Source organism: Triticum dicoccoides, chromosome 4A, assembly GCF_002162155.2.
Source record: "Triticum dicoccoides isolate Atlit2015 ecotype Zavitan chromosome 4A, WEW_v2.0, whole genome shotgun sequence".
Taxonomy (NCBI): domain Eukaryota; kingdom Viridiplantae; phylum Streptophyta; class Magnoliopsida; order Poales; family Poaceae; genus Triticum; species Triticum dicoccoides.
In genome coordinates this window covers 29,007,715-29,020,160 of record NC_041386.1, presented here as the reverse complement: position 1 = coordinate 29,020,160, position 12,446 = coordinate 29,007,715, and positions in this window count along the sequence as shown.

The following is a 12,446-nucleotide window of genomic DNA, read 5'->3' as shown; positions in this document are numbered from 1 at the left end:
GTTTTGATTGTGTTAAATCTTTTATGGATACCGATATTTTCCGTAAATTTAGCACTAAATATGGACTTGACTCTGAGATAGTAGCTTCTTTCTGTGAATCTTTTCCTGCTTATGTTGATCTCCCCAAGGAGAAGTGGTTTAAATATCATCCTCCCATAGAAGTAAAAATAGCTGCACCTATTAAAGTTGAAGAAAAGTCTATTACTTATAATGATCCTATTGTTCCTACTTTTTATGTTGAGAAACCGCCTTTCCCTGTTAGGATCAAGGATCATGCTAAAGCTTCAACCGTGGTTCGTAAAAGCAATATTAAAACATATACACCTCCTGAGCAAGTTAAAGTTGAACCTAATATTGCTATTGTTAAAGATCTCTTGTCTGATAATATAGATGGGCATGCTATTTATTTCTGTGATGAAACTGCTAGAGTTGCTAAACCCCGTGATACAGATAAACATAGACCTGTGGTAGGTATGCCTGTTATTTCTTTAAAATAGGAGATCATTGTTATCATGGCTTATGTGATATGGGTGCTAGTGCTAGTGCAATACCTATTGACTTATACAAAGAAATTATGCATGACATTGCACCTGTTGAGTTAGAAGATATTGATGTCACAATTAAACTTGCTAATAGAGATACTATTTCACTAAAGGGAATTGTTAGGGATGTTGAAGTCTTGTGTGGGAAAACTAAATATCCTGCTGATTTTCTTGTTCTTGGTTCCCCACAAGATAGCTTCTATCCCATTATATTTGGTAGACCCTTCTTAAATACTGTTAATGCTACCATAGATTGCACAAGAGATGTTGTTACTGTCGGTTTAGATGATATGACTCATGTATTTAATTTTTCTAAATTTAGTAGACAACGCCGTGAAGAAGAATTACCTAGTAAAGATGAAATTGTTGGTCTTTCTTCTATTGCTGTACCTCCTAGTGATCCTTTAGAACAATATTTGCTAGACCATGAAAATGATATGTTTATGAATGAAAGAAGGGAATTAGATGAAGTATTCTTTAAATAGGAACCTATTCTGAAACACAATTTACCTATTGAAATCCTAGGAGATCCTCCTCCACCCAAGGGGGATCCCGTGTTTGAGCTTAAACCTTTACCGAATACTCTTAAATATGCTTATCTTGATGAGAAGAAGATATATCCTGTTATTATTAGTGCTAACCTTTCAGAACATGAAGAAGAGAGATTATTGAAAATTCTGAAGAAGAACTGTGCTGCTATTGGGTATACTTTTGATGATCTTAAGGGCATTAGTCCCACTCTATGCCAACATAAAATTAATTTGGAAGAAGATGCTAAACCAGTTCGTGATCATCAACGCCGTCTGAATCCTAAAATGAAAGAGGTGGTAAGAAAGGAGATACTAAAGCTCCTTGAGGCAGGTATAATTTACCCCGTTGCTGATAGTCAGTGGGTAAGCCCTGTCCATTGTGTCCCTAAGAAGGGAGGTATTACTGTTGTTCCTAATGACAAAGATGAATTGATTCCTCAAAGAATTATTTCTGGTAATAGGATGGTAATTGATTTCCACAAATTAAATAAGGCTACTAAAAGGATCATTACCCCTGACCTTTTATCGATCAAATGCTAGAAAGATTATCCAAACATACACATTTTTGCTTTCTAGATGGTTATTCTGGTTTCTCTCAAATACCCGTGTCAGCCAAAGATCAATCAAAGACCACTTTTACATGCCCTTTTGGTACTTTTGCTTATAGACATATGCCTTTTGGTTTATGTAATGCACCTGCTACCTTTCAAAGATGCATGATGGCTATATTCTCTGACTTTTGTGAAAAGATTTGTGAGGTTTTCATGGATGACTTTTCCGTCTATGGATCTTCTTTTGATGATTGCTTGAGCAACCTTGATCGAGTTTTGCAGAGATGTGAAGAAACTAATCTTGTCCTAAATTGGGAAAAGTGCCACTTTATGGTTAATGAAGGTATTGTCTTGGGGCATAAAGTTTCTGAAATAGGTATTGAAGTTGATAAAGCCAAGGTTGATGCTATTGAAAAGATGCCATGTCCCAAGGACATCAAAGGTATAAGAAGTTCCCTTGGTCATGCCGGTTTTTATAGGAGGTTCATTAAGGACTTCTCAAAAATCTCTCGGCCTCTAACTAATTTATTACAAAAAGATATACCATTTGTCTTTGATGATGATTGTGTAGAAGCATTTGAAATACTTAAGAAAGCATTGATCTCTGCACCTATTGTTCAGCCACCTGATTGGAATTTACCCTTTGAAATTATGTGTGATGCTAGTGATTATGTTGTAGGTGCTGTTCTAGGACAAAGAGTTGATAAGAAACTAAATGTTATCCAATATGCTAGTAAAACTCTAGACAATGCTCAAATAAATTATGCTACTACTGAAAAAGAATTCTTAGCAGTTGTATTTGCTTGTGATAAGTTTAGGCCTTATATTGTTGATTCTAAAGTAACTATTCACACTGATCATGCTGCTATTAAATATCTTATGGAAAAGAAATATGCTAAACCTAGACTTATTAGATGGGTTCTCTTGCTACAAGAATTTGATTTGCATATTGTTGATAGAAAAGGAGCTGAGAACCCCGTTGCAGACAACTTGTCTAGGTTAGAAAATGTGCTTGATGACCCACTACCTATTGATGATAGCTTTCTTGATGAGTAATTAAGTGTCATAAATGCTTCTCATACTGCTCCATGGTATGCTGATTATGCTAATTACATTGTTGCTAAGTTTATACCACCTAGTTTCACATACCAGCAAAAGAAAATGTTCTTCTATGATTTGAGGCATTACTTTTGGGATGACCCACATCTTTATAAAGAAGGAGTAGATGGTGTTATTAGACGTTGTGTACCTGAGCATGAACATGAACATATCCTACGCAAGTGTCACTCCGAAGCTTATGGAGGGCACCATGCTGGAGATAGAACTGCACATAAGGTATTACAATCTGGTTTTTATTGGCCTACTCTCTTCAAGGATGCCCGTAAGTTTGTCTTATCTTGTGATGAATGCCAAAGAATTGGTAATATTATTAGACATCAAGAAAAGCCTATGAATTATTCACTTGTTATTGAACCATTTGATGTTTGGGGCTTTGACTATATGGGACCTTTTCCTTCCTCTAATGGTTATACACATATTTCAGTTGCTGTTGATTATGTTACTAAGTGGGTAGAAGCTATTCCAACTAGTAGTCTGATCATAACACTTCTATTAAAATGCTTAAAGAAGTTATATTTCCAAGGTTTGGAGTCCCTAGATATTTAATGACTGATGGTGGTTCACATTTTATTCATGGTGCTTTCCGTAAAATGCTTGCTAAATATGATGTTAATCATAGAATTGCATCCCCTTATCACCCTCAGTCTAGTGGTCAAGTAGAATTGAGTAATAGAGAACTCAAATTAATTTTGCAAAAGACTGTTAATAGGTCTAGAAAGAATTGGTCCAAGAAACTTGATGATGCATTATGGGCCTATAGAACTGCATATAAAAATCCTATGGGTATGTCTCCGTATAAAATGGTCTATGGAAAAGCATGTCACTTACCTCTCGAACTAGAACACAAGGCTTATTGGGCTATTAAAGAACTTAATTATGATTTTAAACTTGCCAGTGAGAAAAGGTTATTTGATATTAGCTCACTCGATGAATGGAGAACCCAAGCCTACGAAAATGCCAAGCTGTTTAAAGAAAAAGTTAAAAGATGGCATGACAAAAGGATACAAAAGCGTGAATTTAACGTAGGTGATTATGTATTGCTATACAACTCTCATTTAAGTTTTTTTGCAGGAAAACTTCTCTCTAAATGCGAAGGTCCCTACGTTATCGAGGAGGTCTACCGTTCCGGGGCCATAAAAATCAACAACTTCAAAGGCACAAATCCAAAGGTGGTAAATGGTCAAAGAATCAAACATTATATCTCAGGTAATCCCATAAATGTTGAAACCAATGTTATTGAAACCATAACCCCGGAGGAGTACATAAGGGACACTTTTTGGAACATTTCAAACTCCGAAAAGGAATAGGTATGTGGTACGGTAAGTAAACCGACTCCAAAACAGTTTTTAAGGCAATAATTCTCCATTTTGGAATATTTAGAAAAATAGAAAAATAAGCAGCAGTCCGGAAAGGACACGAGGGCTCCACGAGGGTGGAGGGTGCGCCCTACCTCCCTAGGCGCGCCCCCTACCTCGTGGGCACCTCGTATGCTCTCCGGACTCCGTTTTCTTACAGAACACGTATTTTGGTCGGTAAAAATTCATTATATAACCTGCCGGGGGTTTTGACTCCCGTATCACGCAAAAATCTCTTGTCTTTGTTTCGAGTTGTTTTTCTGACAGATCTAGATTATCATGACGTCTCCAAGTGCACCCAAGGACAAGTTCTTCGAGAAGGTCATCAACCCTTATCTAGCGGAGGTGCAGCGACACCCTCAAACCATTGAGATGCCACTACTAGGAAAAGGCCTACTAATGGCGCACCTAATTTGGCCATTAATGGCGCATTAGAGGTGCGCCATTAGTGCCATGTCATTAGTATATTTTACTAATGGCGTACTAATGGCGCACCTCAGATGCGCCATTAGTATATACAACAGTGCACCATTAGTATGCCTCCCAGGGGGCCATGTATACCCAGGTGCTTTGGCATACTAATGGCGCACAACAACAAGATGCGCCATTAGTAACTTCGGCATACTAATGGCGCACTATTTAATGATGCACCATTAGTATCCCTTGGCATACTAATGGTGCACTGTGATGTGATGCGCCATTAGTATGCCTCCCAGGGGGCCATGTATACCCAGGTGCTTTGGCATACTAATGGCGCACAACAACAAGATGCGCCATTAGTAACTTCGGCATACTAATGGCGCACTCTTTAATGATGCGCCATTAGTATCCTTTGGCATACTAATGGCGCACTGTGATGTGATGCGCCATTAGTATGAATATTAGCTTTTTTTATTTTTTTATTTTCTGTTTTTTGCACATGTTACAAAATGTATAATTGGACAAAATATAGACAGCACACATCAACAACAGATTCATCGAATACAATAGAAGATTAGTCTCTAAATACAATTCATCATATTAGTCTCCGAATACAATTCACCATATTAGTCTCCGAATTGAAAAGACCGAACAAAGATAGAACATTATATTACAAGTCTCGAGACCGCGAGTAGCGAGTTTGTCTTCACATTACAAGTCGATATCGATCATCTAAACTACTGTCACATAGAAGAGAGCTGCGGTCATCACGATGAGCATCATCACGATGAAACTCGTCTTCATCCGGTTCCTCCAACGCTCCCTCCCCTCTCCCGCTAGATAGCGGGCGTATCTAGATTCGGCCTCGGCCCTAGTGGTGTACCCTTTGTAACTGTTACCGCTGAATCGGTGAACCTGTCTCCGACACTCCTCCCAGTCATCGTAGACTCCGGGAACCTTACCCTTGTACACGACATACGACGGCATCGCTATGCACTAGCCAAACGAAACGTTAGTACCAATTCACAGACAATACATAAGCAATATATAAGTATGCAACAGAACGATCGGAAGAGAAAAGCAAGACATTAATAGCATCGATTACATCTAAGTTGAACGACTCTCGAAACCAAAGAGACATACTACAAGTTCATTAAAGTTTAATTACAACATGAGCCAATCGATGTTTCAGAACTAGACACAGCATCACTGCTTTCGACTCGACTCAAGGGACCGGAGCGTGGATGAAGGCACCATCTATCGTGGGAGTCATGAAATAACGGGCGTTGTCAGCCTGCATTTGTAGCATTGTGTCGATGTCACTGTTGGATGGTTGATTTCTGAGGTAGAACTGCCCCGAGGTACGAAGGACATCTTGATGGATGATTTCCGCAAACTCTGACTGGATGCGAAAGAATTCTTGTCTAATGTCCGCGTCCTGGATTGCCGACACGCTCGCGGCCCAATCTCTGAGTTTACTCGGTAGCAGAAGTTGATGATGGTCCCGTACGATCGCCCGCATGTGATGGATGGCGTAGTAGGCACCCTTCTGACCGCCAGGCGGCTGCTTGACGCAGCAGAACATCGTATTGTGGGAGAACACGTGCTTGCCGTACTTACGAATAGGCCTGGTGAAGGTGCCTCCAGATTTGGCGTAGGCGGGGAGAACATCATCAAGAACCTTCTTGACATTTGTGTAGTCTACGTTCGACTGATGGTCCGGGTCGAAATACGTGGCCATGGAATATTTGGGGCTTAGGAGGATGAGCGTGCAATGTGTGTCACTGCAGAAAACACGGAATGTTAAAAGAAAAACGATCGAAATCTAAGAATTCATATGTTACGGGGCGGTTGAGGGGAGGACTTACTCGGGAAAGTAAGGCACGAGGAAGTTATCCTTATCTTGGTTTGCCAGAATGACGCCTTCGAGGTAAGAACTCGCGACTTGCCGGTCCCCAGTGCTGCCCAAGATCTTGGCACGCATGTAGAAGGGGTCGACTATCATGATGTCCGGGGTCTTGTCTCGAATGATCCGCATCTCCATACTCAGCGAAAATAGCCGAACGAAGGTGTAGTGCAGCGGATGAAGGTTCAACATAGCGTGGATGTCATCAAACCGCAGGACGATCGTACCCCCGATGGAGTTATCCACAAAGCCCTTGCCCTCTGGCACCTTGGCCGCGAAAACCGGGTATGCCACATCCTTCTCTATAAGACGCCGCTTCTCCAAAGAAAGAACACTGTCATGCAGACTCCGCATAGCACCGGTTGCAGCATCGAGCATATTTATCGGTAGCATCGGCCTACCCGCCACATGCAGCCTCCTCATTAAATCCTCAGGTGAAGGTGGCCCGTCCTGAGCACGGATCGTACTCGGTGCCGGCTGGGCCGCACCCTTGTTAGTCTTTCTTTTGCGTGCCTTCTTATTCTCCTGTAATGGGACCGAGTTCTGCTCACAGACCACCTTCTTGAGTGTGTTGGGGCTGATAATATTTCGCACCTCGCCTATCTGAGGCTCGGTGAAGTCGGCAGTTGGAGGCGTCTCCTGAGAGCTGAACGGCAGACGACGCCTGTTGCAACTTGGCTTCTCCGCGGTACCAGCTAGATCGCGCACGTCTTTTGTTGGGTTGGGTTCTTGAGAAGGAGGCCCCATGAAGTCGCCACCGTACCCATGATCGGCAAAGTACTGATCAACGTTGCCAAATGTATCGTCGTCGTCGTCATTCTGATCCTGTGCCATATGCATGTTTGGATCCAGTGGCATAGGGATGTCCGGCACTGTTGCGGCGGTCTTGCCATGGGGCCGACTTGGCGCCGGCACGACTGGCGGTGTTGTCTTTGGGGTGGTGTCCCCCGCCCCCAAACAAATCTGGCTCTTCGGCCAAAGCAGGGGCCAGCTCAGGCAGGCGCTGAGGGTCATCACGTCATCATCGTCGGCCCCGACGGGTCGAATCGGAGGTAACAACTCGTCGCAGCCTGGCAGCACCCGAACCAGTTGAACCCTAAACAAGTTGGGTGGCATCTGGGTACCGTGGAACAAGGGGTTGCCCGGTTGAACGATTTTGCCCTTGGCAACATCGACCAACTCGTTGTTCACGAAGTGCAAGAGAGTGCACGGAACATCGGCGGCGCCCTGCAAAAACATGTAGGGCGTCAGGGATGCCCAGTCAAAGGCAAGGAGATGAAGTCCTCGGCCGAGAGAGGCTTAATTAGTTATCGTGATGATGGCGTCGAGCTCGGCTAATGTTGAGGCACCGCCAATGGCGGGCGTGCAGTTGACGGAGGGGCTGCTTGCTGCAGAGGTGGCGGCCGGTGTACAACCGGGTGCATTAAGCTCCCGTGCCGGCGTCGGAGACACCAATGCCGCCTCCGCCGGAGACACCAATGGCCCCACCATCGCGTTCTGCGAGTTGCTGGCCGTGAAGCTAGGAATCGGGGGCGGCCCCTGTTGGCCGCCCGCAATCCACACACTCAACCCCTCGATCAAGGTAGGCACAATGGCAGTGATCGTCGCTCCGAGTTGTTGTTGCACTTGCTCTTGGACAATCTCCGGAATCCGCGCCACCTGTGCCTTGAGTTCTTGAACCTTGCGCGCCTGGCTTTCCGAGCTGGTCTTTTTCTCCTTTCGCCCACCGGTGTTATATTATGACGACCATTTTGTCGACAAGCCTTTGCCGGCCACACGACCAGCTGACGTCGGCTTACTGAGCTTATCCTTGTTCTTCATTACATTCAACGCCCTATTTAGAGTGGTGTCCCAAGGGTTGCTCTTAGTCGACCCCACGCTACTGCTTTCAGTCGCCTGCGGAAGGAATGTGAACCATTTAGAAATTTGGCTTCATTAATTAGAATGCAACCATATGGAGCTAATTACGCGGGGGTGTATTCCTTACCAGAACAAGCTCAAGCGCCCTGGTCTTCGGATCCGTGGTAAGCTCCTTTGTTTTTGGGTCCTTCTTGTACCGGGCCCTGACAAAGTTCCTGGTCTGCTTGTCACCGTATTTATCGAAGAGGGGCGGTAGGCCTTGCTCGGCACGGTCTGCCTCCTCCTTGTCCCATATAGGCTCCGCCACTCTGTAACCGCCGGGACCGAGTGTGTGTTCCCCTAAGTTCAGCTCCCGCATTTCTTTCCCCCACTTACTTGATTCGGAGTTTGCGGTGCTCAAGCAATTGATCTTGAAGTTGTTGTAGTCATCTTCGGTGATCAAAGGATTTTTCTCCTTGATCTTATCATAACTCTCACCTTTCTCGATCATTCTCCTCACATTGCTTTTCCAAGTAGACAGGGCCTTGCTCATATTCGTGAGGGCAGCATTGTTCACTTTATTCCCTTTGAGGCTTGTGTTTTCAAATTCAGCGGGGAACTTGTATCGTTCGTGCAGCTTCGTGAAGAGGAGGTTGCGCAAATTCCCTCGGTCAGGATGCCTCAGGTTCTCGGTGTTGATCGAGACAGTGCTCCAGAGAATGCACCCGAGCTGAAGCGAGTACCCCTTGACTATTCGTTCGGGCGCCGTTGGATTCCCGTCGGAGTCCACTTCAGTAACTTCCTCCTTGAGGGTGCGGAGCACGGTCGGGCGCCGGTCCTTCCGTTGCCTCTTCGGTTGGCTGCCATCTGTGCATGCGCCGCCATCATCAGTGGTGGCATCCTCGGCGGCACCATCAGTGGTGGCATCAGTGGGGTCATCCTCGGCAGTACCATCAGTGGTCTCAGGATCGGTGGGGAAGGCGGCGTCCTCATACAAGTGAGGTTGTTCCTCCATCTCCTGGGACAGCTTCCAGAATGCCTTTCCGCCCGAACCCCCGGCCTCATCGTTGTTGGCCATGTTTCTCTCTAAATAGGAACAAAGTTTGGTCAAAAAGTTGGTTATTGTCAAGGAACAAGATCATGGTCTCATCATTTAGGGTTTGTCGACACCGAGGCATCCTAAAAGCTAAGCTTTTATCATTGAGGGTTTTTCGACGCCTAGGCACCCTAAAAGCCTAAGCTTTCATCATTTCGGTTTTTATCGACACCGAGGCACCCTAAAAGCCATGCATTAGTCACAAGTATGCCGGGGCACTTGATCCTACTTAATTAACTACTAAGATACCCCGGCCCATGCATTAGTCACAAGTACCCCATATGTCCTATTTTTAGCAAAGTCATGCTAAAATTCACGGAAAATTTTAGCATGACCTTTGCTGAAAATAGGACATATGGAGTACCCGAATTTGCCGGAACAGAAGTTAATCGACATTCCGGCAAACTCAAGGGCCTCTCGGGGTACCTGCAAAATCATTATCCAATGAAGGAATTGTGCCGCACACTGCTGCCTCACACTGCTGCCAAAATCATTATCGACATGCTGAACTTGTATTTCACTCTGCATAGCTGAACAGTCTAACAACCAAAAATATATAACAAGAACTGCACTGCAACCAGAAAATTTAATCATGGAGATTACACTGAAAATATGGGCTAAATTACACTGTAATTCTAGGGTATATTACACTGACAAATACACTCAAAATATGGGATAAATTGCACTATAATTCTGGGGTATATTACACTGAGAATTCATCAAAAGTTTTTGAGCTTACACTAAAATACATCTGCACTACAAGGCTTGTACACACAAATTCAATGAGATGATCTAACACTGACAAAATAAAGGAAACACCTACTGAACCAATACAGGCTAAAAACACATGGGGATTACACTTAAAAACATCCAGTGAAAGGCACTAGAAAACCATATAGACACAGGAATAAAGCAGAGCTAACTCATTAAATCTGATACACTGAGAAAACCCTAAACTAGGGAAACTAATCACCTGCATCTAACCTACCAGGAGGTAACTGAACAAATTCAAGAACTACAACAGCAACACGAACCAATACAGAGATATGAAAGCACAAGTTACTAGCATTTGCCTAAAAACTACATAACTAGGATATGAAAGCACAAGTTACTAGCATTTTCCTAAAAACTACATAACTAGTGGACCAACTCTCTGTCTGTAACAAGAACTATAACTAGGAAGCTAGCACTAGATGCACTTGGGGATATACTAGTTATGCACTTCACATCCGGATGGCAATTACCTAGTATTTTAAGCTAAAATTACCTAGTAAGTGCTCAATCAATAAGGTACAAGGTAAACTGAATTGACTTTCCAAATTGACAAGCGCAGACAGAGCATAAGCAAATAGGTCAACTGCTAATATCTATTCAATGCAAATAGTAGACATCTGAGTTCTGGTGCTCATATTGGAACATCCAGAACACCAAAGGCATCTTCAAAGTGAAAATTCTTACCCCTACACAACTATTCGGCATAATCATAATTCAAAAGTAACATTCTTCGATATAGATCATGGGTGCTCGGGGGAAAGTAGCACAAACAGACAATGCAAACAACCAATCAACTAGTGAAGCCAATCAAGAACCTAGAGATATAGCTAGCAAACTGAGAAGCACATGCAGAGCAAAAGCGAAAAGGTTACATGTTCACTACGAAATAATAGATGCGCGAGTTCCAGTGCCCATATATGAAAAATCTTGACCAGCAAAGGGCATCATCATCAAAGTGAAACTCTTAAGCCCTACATAATTATGCAGCCTTGATCACACATGACATTACTGGATTTAGATCTATTGTAGTAAATATAAGTACTTGGATGCTCAGATTTAAAGTAAAGTGCACGAGCAGGCAATGCAAACACACAATCAATTGGTGAAAACCATCGACAACCTTGGGACAAATATGGTGCATCAAACCTAGATAATCAGTTGACCAATTCTAAGTATGTATCAAGAACTATAGCTAGGAAGTTAGCAACAGTTGAACTTGGGGATATACTAATCATGAACAATCTCTCCTGGTCGGTCCAACTCAGAAATCATACCATTGTCTAAAACTGCTTAATAGATTCAGATCATCTAATTGTGAATCATGTGATTTGGGGTTTCAATTTCAGATCATCTTTTACTTATCAACAAGATTGCAACAGTTGCAGACACCTCACACTAACAGTTTCAGACTTGAATAGATTCAGATAACAAAGAAGAACATATCCGGAGGAGGGAGGGAGGATGGGGGTGCATTACCCTAATGTGCTAAACGACGTAAGCGCGTGCGCGCGAGGGGGAGAGGGGGAGAGGAGGAGGGGGAGCTCACGGTGGCCGTAGGGATAGGGCAGTAGGGCGCGGGGAGGATGTCGGGGACGACGACGACACAGGGGAGGAGGCGACGAGGTCCGGGTGGTGGTGGTGCTCCGGCGACGGTGGTGTGGACGGGGCGGCGTCCGGGCCGCCGGCGACGAGGGTGGCGGGGCGATGGCGTCCAACGAGGTGGGGCAACAAGGAGAGCGGCACCGACGTCGGGGCCTCAGGCGGTGGTGGTTGGAGACGTCGCGGCGGGGTCAAGGCGGCGTCGGGGCGGCGTCGAGGCGGCGGGGCAGCGTCGAGGCGGCGGGGGAGCATCGTCGGGAGAGGAGAGGGAAAGGGGATCGAGGGCGAGGGCGAGGGAGAGAGAGGGGATAGGTTTGGGCCGGGGTGGAAATATGGATGGGGGCGGCACAATACTAATGGCGCACCACCCCTCGGTGCGCCATAAGTACATCCATACTAATGGCGCACCTCACCCTGGTGCGCCATTAGTACATCCATACTAATGGCGCACCTCACCCTGGTGCGCCATAAGTACATCCATACTAATGGCGCACCTCACCCCGGTGCGCCATTAGTATTTGTGTTTAAATATGTTCAAACTTGTTTTATAAGACAGTAATAATTTTTTATAAGACAGTAATAATTTTTTTTATAAGATGGCTACTGCAAGAGTAATATTTTTTTTATAAGACAGTAATAATCTTTTAAAAAATATCATCAAACAGTAATGCCGGTGGAGCGGGGGAGGGTGCGCGGGGTGCGGGGGGTCGGCGGC